Source organism: Pseudorca crassidens, chromosome 6, assembly GCF_039906515.1.
Source record: "Pseudorca crassidens isolate mPseCra1 chromosome 6, mPseCra1.hap1, whole genome shotgun sequence".
Lineage (NCBI taxonomy): Eukaryota > Metazoa > Chordata > Mammalia > Artiodactyla > Delphinidae > Pseudorca > Pseudorca crassidens.
In genome coordinates this window covers 12698622-12706933 of record NC_090301.1, presented here as the reverse complement: position 1 = coordinate 12706933, position 8312 = coordinate 12698622, and positions in this window count along the sequence as shown.

Below are 8312 nucleotides of genomic sequence, written 5' to 3'. Positions count from 1 at the left end.
ATAATCTCTTCAAGTATTTTCTCAGTCCCTTTCTGTTTCTCTTCTTCTCCTGGGACCGCTATAATTCGAATGTTCGTGTGTTTAATGTTGTCCCAGAGATCTCTGAGATTGTCCTCAGTTCTTTTCATTCTTTTTTCTTTATTCTGCTCTGCAGTAGGTATTTCCACTATTTTATCTTCCAGGTCACTTATCCGTTCTTCTGCCTCAGTTATTCTGCTATTGATCCCTTCTAGAGGATTTTTCATTTCATTTATTTTGTGGTTTATCATTGTTTGTTTGCTCTTTAGTACTTCTAGGTCCTTGTTAAACGTTTCTTGTATTTTCTCTATTATATTTCCAATATTTTGGATCACCTTTACTACCATTATTCTGAATTTTTTTTCAGGTAGACTGCCTATTTCCTCTTCATTTGTTAGGTCTGGTGGGTTTTTACCTTGCTCCTTCATCTGCTGTGTATTTTTCTGTCTTCTCATTTTGCTTAACTTACTGTGTTTGGGGTCTCCTTTTCGCATGGTGCAGGTTTGTAGTTCCCCTTGTTTTTGGTGTCTGTCCCCAGTGGCTAAGGTTGGTTCAGTGGGTTGTGTAGGCTTCCTGGTGGAGGGGACTAGTGCCTGTTTTCTGGTGGGTGAGTCTGGATCTTGCCTTTTTGGTGGGAAGGTCCACATCTGGTGGTGTGTTTTGGAGTGTCTGTGGCCTTATTATGATTTTAGGCAGCCTCTCTGCTAATGGATGGGGTTGTGTTCCTGTCTTGCTAGTTGTTTGGCATAGGGTGTCCAGCACTGTAGCTTGTTTATCGTTGAGCGAAGCTGGGTCATGGCGTTGAGATGGAGATCTCTGGGAGATTTTCACTGTTTGATATTACATGGAGCTGGGTGGTCTCCTGTAGACCAGTGTCCTGAACTCGGCTCTCCCACCTCAGTGGCACAACCCTGATGCCTGGCTGGAGCAACAAGAGCCTGTCCTCCACATGGCTCAGAATAAAAGGGAGAAAAAGTAGAAAGAAAGAAAAAAAGAAAGGAAGGAAGGAAGGAAGGAAGAAAGAAAGAAGATAAAATAAAATATTATAAAGTAAAATAACATAAAATAACGTTATTAACATAAAAAATAAAAAATAATTATTATGAAAAAATTTTTTTAAATTAAAAAAACAAAGAAATGGATGGACAGATCCCTAGGACAAATGGTAAAAGCAAAGCTATACAAAATCACACACAGAAACATACACATACACACTCACAAAAAGAGAGAAAGGGAAAAAATATTTATATCTTTGCTCCCAAAGTCCACTTTCTCAATTTGGGATGACTCGTTGTCTATTCATGTATTCCACAGATGCAGGTACATCAAATTGATTGTGGAGATTTAATCCGCTGCTCTTGAGGCTGCTGGGAGAGATCTCCCTTTCTCTTCTTTGTTCACACAGCTCCTGGGGTTCAGCTTTGGATTTGGCCCCACCTCTGCATGTAGGTCGCCTGAGGGTGTCTGTTCTTCGCTCAGACAGGATGGGGTTAAAGGAGCAGCTGATTCGGGGGCTCTGGCTCACTCAGGCCGGAGGGAGGGAGGGGCACAGAGTATGGGGTGGGCCTGCGGCTGCAGAGGCCGGCGGGACGTTGCACCAGCCTGAGGCGCGCCGTGCGTTCTCCCGGGGAAGTTGTCCGTGGATCCCGGGACCCTGGCAGTGGCAGGCTGCACAGGCTCCCAGGAGGGCAGGTGTGGATAGTGACCTGTGCTTGCACACAGGCTTCTTGGTGGCGGCAGCAGCAGCCTTAGCGTCTCATGCCCGTCTCTGAGGTCCGCGCTGATAGCCGCAGCTCGCGCCTGTCTCTGGAGCTCCTTTAAGCAGCACTCTTATTCCCCTCTCCTCGCGCACCAGGAAACAAAGAGGGAAGAAAGTCTCTTGCCTCTTCGTTCAGTCCGGACTTTTCCCTGGACTCCCTCCCGGCTAGCCGTGACACACTAGCCCCTTCAGGCTGTGTTCACGCCTCCAGCCCCAGTGCTCTCCCTGCGCTCCGACGGAAGCCCGAGCCTCAGCTCCCAGCCCCCCACCTGTCCCGGCGGGTGAGCAGACAAGCCTCTCGGGCTGGTGAGTGCTGGTTGGCACCGATCCTCTGTGTGGGAATCTCTCCGCTTTGTCCTCCGCACCCCTGTGGCTGTGCTCTCCTCCGTGGCTGCGAAGTTTCCCCCCTCCGCCACCCACAGTCTCCGTCCACGAAGGGGCTCCTAGTGTGTGGAAACCTTTCCTCCTTTACAGCTCCCTCCCACTGGTGCAGGTCCCGTCCCTATTCTTTTGTCTCTGTTTATTCTTTTTGCTTTTGCCCTACCCAGGTGCGTGGGGAGTTTGTTGCTTTCTGGGGAGTCTGAGGTCTTCTGCCAGCGTTCAGTAGGTGTTCTGTAGGAGTTGTTCCACATGTAGATGTATTTCTGGTGTATCTGTGGGGAGGAAGGTGATCTCCGCGTCTTACTCTTCTGCCATCTTGAAGTTCCTCCTCAGTAAATTTTAAAAGGGTTATTCCCTGGCCACTTATCTAATAACAATGGACTCAGATATTGTATTCAGTTTTGTATGGAGAATTCCCCATACAAAAACTCAATAGTAGACTTCCCTGTGCTATACAGTAGGTCCTTGTTGGTTATCTATTTTAAAAATAGCAGTGTGTACATGTTGTACACCTGAAGCTAACACGACGTTGTTAATCAACTATACTCCAATATAAAATAAAAATTAGAAAAACTCAACAGGATTCATCACCCAAAGGTATTTATCAATACTTTTCATTTTTCTAGGGAACTGAATAATTTTTTTTTTTTTTTTTTTTTTTTTTTGCTGTACGTGGGCCTCTCACTGTTGTGGCCTCTCCCGTTGCAGAGCACAGGCTCCGGACACGCAGGTTCAGCGGCCATGGCTCACGGCCTTAGCCACTCTGCAGCATGTGGGATCTTCCCGGACCAAGGCACGAACCCGCATCCCCTGCAACAGCAGGCGGACTCTCAACCACTGCACCACCAGGGAAGCCTGGGAACTGAATAATTTTAAGAATTATTTTTCACATCAACTGACATGTAATCAAAATGAGTCTTGCATTTCTTCAAGGTAAGTAGTAAAAAAAATACAGGAGAACAAGAATGCTGAGAAAACAATCAATTATATCCAAAGTTTAAGATTCTTTTCTTTATTTATTATTTATATTCACCTCCCACCTTTTTGTAGCAAAGATAATTGCTACTTGTGATAGTTTGCCATGATCAAGAATCAGAACCTTGCTTGACTGAGCTGTCACTGTCTTGGTTTGCCACCATCCAGACTCAGAACACTGTTAAAGTGGGCAGACTTCCCACTGTTTACTGAAACGACTTTCTTGTTAACCATGGCAAAATGTCCAGTTCTGAAAATACTCTTCTGAAAACCCCCATGAACTCATTGCAACTCCAGCGTAACACACATTTAGAAGGATTTCTGAGTCTTTTAAAATTTGTGGTTTATCACAAATTGCCAACAATTCGCCTGCAATGCCGTTTATCAGCACTAAGTTATTTCAGGCGCCCTTCCTGTTAAAGCTTTTAATGTTTGGTGTGACTCCTTATGCTAATGTTATATTTATCACGGTTTTCTTTGCTCCCATGAAACAAAGCACATTCATAAAATCTGAAGACCAGATTATTCTTCGATATTTCATTTAAATTGATTCACTCTAAGCATTTCCTCTATATTCCTATAAATCTGATATGGAGACTGTTTGGATGGATCTGTCACTAAAATGAATCAGATAATGCGTTATACATTAAGGCAAAGTAAATTTAACCTACCGCTAGTAAAAATGGATTTAGATGTGTGCGGTTTTTGTACAACATGCAATCTGTTGTGTTTGATCTCCTCTTTGGAGGTAGGGATAGTCTATGCACAAACACACTAAATGAATATATGTTTATGTAGGCAAATAAATGATCCTTTTCTCTTTTAGCAGCCTCCTAACCCCACCTCTGATCCAAGCAAGGCCATGAGCTCTGAGTGGAGTTCACCTATGCTACTAGGCACAGCCCTTCCACAGATACTCCTAAAAGAGGTACTTACTATATAATTTTGAGAGGGAAAAAAATGCACAGTTGATCTCTCTACTAACTAAGGTCTATTATGTAGAAAGATTGTGTATTTAAATAAATAGTTTTGGATACTTTTGAAGATCAAATGCAGAGTTCTGCTGAATTTTAAGTATATCAACCATAAGAGCTATATTATCAACTATAGAAATCTTGTTAACTATAGAATTGTAGAGTTATGTCTAGGTTAAAATTCATACATGACTCAACCAGTTAGACTGAGTGAAGGGGTTTGTTTAGTTAAATAGCTGAACTAGTTAAAGCAAAGTTCCAGATAAAGGGGCTGTTGATAATTAAGTTAGTTACAGTGGTTGAACTGTTTATCTATGTGAACATGTACCATTCACGATGCAAAAAGCAGAGCGACTTTGGAAATTAAATCCTAGAATCTTGATTGTACAGTTTGGGGCATATTTGTGTGTGTGTATGTGTGTGTGTGTGTGTGTGTGTGTGTACTCCATAAGATTCATTTATAAAATTACTTTACAAATCTCACAGGAAAGTGTTGACTGGTGCTATTGCCACTTGCTGTGACAACCCATGAGTACAAGAGAAAGAAATCCAGCTCTGAGGCTCTAGATTAATAATGCCCATCCCAGAATGTTTTTATTGAAAAGCTGGGTGTCTCATTTAAATCATAAACACTATTCTTATGCAACTTGTTAAGAACTGGAGAGGGTCTCCCATATAACATGGAGTTAGTACTAGTATTCTTATGCTAGTCATAAATGTAGTAACCTACAAGGTCATGGAAATAAAGTTCATATTAACTGTATGAGTGAGGAAAATAAGTTTGAAATATAATACAACTGAATCTACAAACACAGACTGAGTCTTCTACTGAAAACATTTTGAGAGATTTAATAAGAACAACAAAACTAAGATCCAGTCCCTCTTTCTAAGGCAATCACAGTCTAATGACAAAGCCCTAAGAAGGCAATTTTCCTAGTTTAGATGTAGTAGACTAAACAAAGTCCAGGTTTAGGGGATTCAAAAGTAAAGGCAATTATTTCTTCAGTAGATCTAAAAACATATATCTCTTCACTTCTAACAACAAAATACTAGTAGTCTTTGTCTAAAATTTTAACTTTTTGTATAAAATTAAGACTCATTCTTATTCAGTGTAATCTACTGTATTTTTCAGGTGCAGGAACCTACCCTGTGGTCTGTAAGGGATTTGATCATTGTTTCACACCTATTTCACAGCTTCAATGATAATATGAAACAGAAAAAGTGTCAAAGAAGTGATGTAATTTGAGTATCAAAAAAGTGGAATTTAATACTTTATGCTTATATTTTATTTATGTTCTAATATTTTATTCTTATTTAAGTAATATTTTCTTATTTGGGTTTTCTTACTTTTGATTATGGTAAGATTTGAGCAGGCTGATTCTCTATGAACAATTTTATTTCTGGCAGAATGCCCTATTCATAGTGTTTCATTTCTGGAAACAATACTGTGATCCCCATTAACCATCACCCTCGGAATGTAGGTTATAGCACTATCAAATATTTTGTCTACATTTTTAAAGAGTAAGTTCTCTTTGATTTGATGTAAGAGATGTTTGGTGTAAGAGCTACTACATAGTACAGAGTAAAGTGTATGTCTGTGGAAAACGGACACTTTGGTATAGAATTTGGAGTTTTATCTCTGAAATATAAATCCCCAGTGTAATAAATCATTTGTAAACTCTGTACTTTCAAAACATAGGCCCATTTTATCTTGTGTGTGTGTGTGTGTGTGTGTGTGTGTGTGTCTGGTTTATCTAGCTACCTATCTGCACTTTTTCAGAAAAAGACTCATGTTCAAGGCAACTTGTTTTCACATTTCTCTGATGTTAAGTCTCTTTGGATGGAAGAATTTTTTTCCCCCTTGTTCATGTTTTTATAGTTGTTTTTATCAAGCTACATGTTATTAAATCTATAGTTAGAGAAATCTTTGTCAATACAAACCTATGAAACACAGACTATAATAATTATGTGTCCAGAGTCCAGAAAACTGGCAAACTGAGTAATATCCACAATGGTCAGCTGAGAAATTGAGCCCATTCCTTTACTCATATTAATTTGATATCACTGTGTTTGTTTTCCCCCAGGATATGAGCTAAACTCCAGCAAATGGTTTTTAATTTGTAAGTTCATGGACAGAAAATAGGTTAGGTAGCATATGGTTAGTATCTTAAAAATCATTGTTAAAATTTGATTTTTCTCTAATCTCTATCCCAGCCTCCAAGGACTATATTTCATACAAAAAACTTGTTGTTCATAGTTTCAAAGGAAATACCTTTATTTTTTCAACAGCTATTCAGTGCCTCTTAGATGCCAAACCCTATGCAAGATATTTAAAGTGCAGCAGAGAATAAGAAAATACAATGCTTTCCATCATGCAGCTTTGAGTCTAAAGTAAACTGGTTTATGGAAAAGGTGAGACACAAGGAGACTAGTTAGTCCAAACTTACCATGCTGTGAATGTTCACAAAATTGTTTTTATGACTCAGTATAAATGAGGCAAAGGCTTAGATATTTAATATTAACTTGCAGCATATCCCTAAATACTAATTTTAGCCTAGTGCACAACCCATATGTGTGTATAGGCAGACAAGAGTAGGATATCATGTGATGATACATGTGAAATGTTTAGCTTTGTGAAATGTTTAAACTTAGTGAAATGTTTTTGTTTTTTGGACAAGATATTATTAAAGTTCAAATTTAATTATGTGGGTATTGACAAGAGCTTTAATTTAAAGGTAGACTCTTCTACAATTTGGAAATTTATCATTCCTCCTAAGAAAATGTCACAAGAGAGACATTTGTTAGAATGCTCAGAAATCCATGTGGGACAAATTCTGATCCATGGAGAAAGAGCAAAATCTTTAAAGGAATTTAGTACTTGCCCTTCCATTTCTCCTGGGAGTATTTCAGCATCCTCGTAATCTCGTTTGTCATCTTCTCTCCCTCCAAAAAGTTTCAGCAATACTACCTATTTTTATCATAAAAACAAAGTCATCCCATTCTTGACTTAAGTCCCTGGAAGAGTCTTATCTCATCTGCTGTAGTTCTATCCTCCTGGTTGTCCCTATTCATTAAAAGGGTCACACACTTCAGATGCCTTACTCTGATTAAGCAATGTCTGAAAGCAAGAACCCTTCCCCATACAAGATTTTAAGAGGTCAGCACAGCCAATACTATATATTTACAAAAATATTTCATTTCCCTTTTGTATATACATCTCTGTGTTTCCCAACTTCTCTTGCATCTGGCCCCTGAAATGTGAAAAAAAGTAATATTTATTACTTTCAAACCAGACCTGGCTATAAAGCATCCTGCACAATCTTCCATGCTCTTTCTCCTCAGACTAAATAGCTGGAACTGAAGGATTCCAAGATGGTGGAGCCGTATGTTGAAAGGAGTCCAGGTCTCTGAATCACTGGCTCAAGAAGAGCTGTCCAGGAAAGCTACCCAATCCTCATTGGTTTGAGCAAGAAATAGGCTCTCCTGAGTTATGCCCCCTGAGGTTTCTAGGTTTGTTTAACTGCCACCCCTCCAAAAAAAAACTGCATCTAACCTGCAATCTCTTGAATAATTCTGCTTTTAAATTTTGTTTTCACTCTTTAGGCAGCTCATCTTTCAGGCAACATTTTCATATGCTAAATGTATCTTACAAATGTAAGTAACCTGATAGAACTTTCAGAGTTTATTTAAGTCATTGTACAACTGGACTCCAAGTAGGAAGGTCTTCACTCTTGAGGTCTTCATCCCCAAGCCATTCACTCATTAAAGGCATAGTTCCTGAGTGCTTATTCTGGGCATGCAGAGCAGTGCCCTAGATGCCATTTCTCTAGAAGAATAATTTTATTACTTCTATACACACAATTTGCCCTTATGTCTTGTTAACTGATAAACTCAGCCTAATTATGCAAAAAGATCATTTAACCTAAACTTGCCTGGGATTACATCACAAAATTTTCTACATTAACTGAAAGTGTATTTTCTTTAATTTCCTCCCTAAATACTCTTCAGTGTTAGTTCTAAGCTAAGCCAACTGCTTCTTCAATCTGAATAAGGGAATAAAATGGTTCTTATTCTGATGATTAGTTGACAGTCAAGGCTTCTTGGAAAAGAATATCTAGAAATGTATTAACTCCATCACTTGGCTTCTCTTTGCTTCCTGAGGTTGATATGTAGACTCACTCTGTGTCATTTCAGATGTCCTTCTC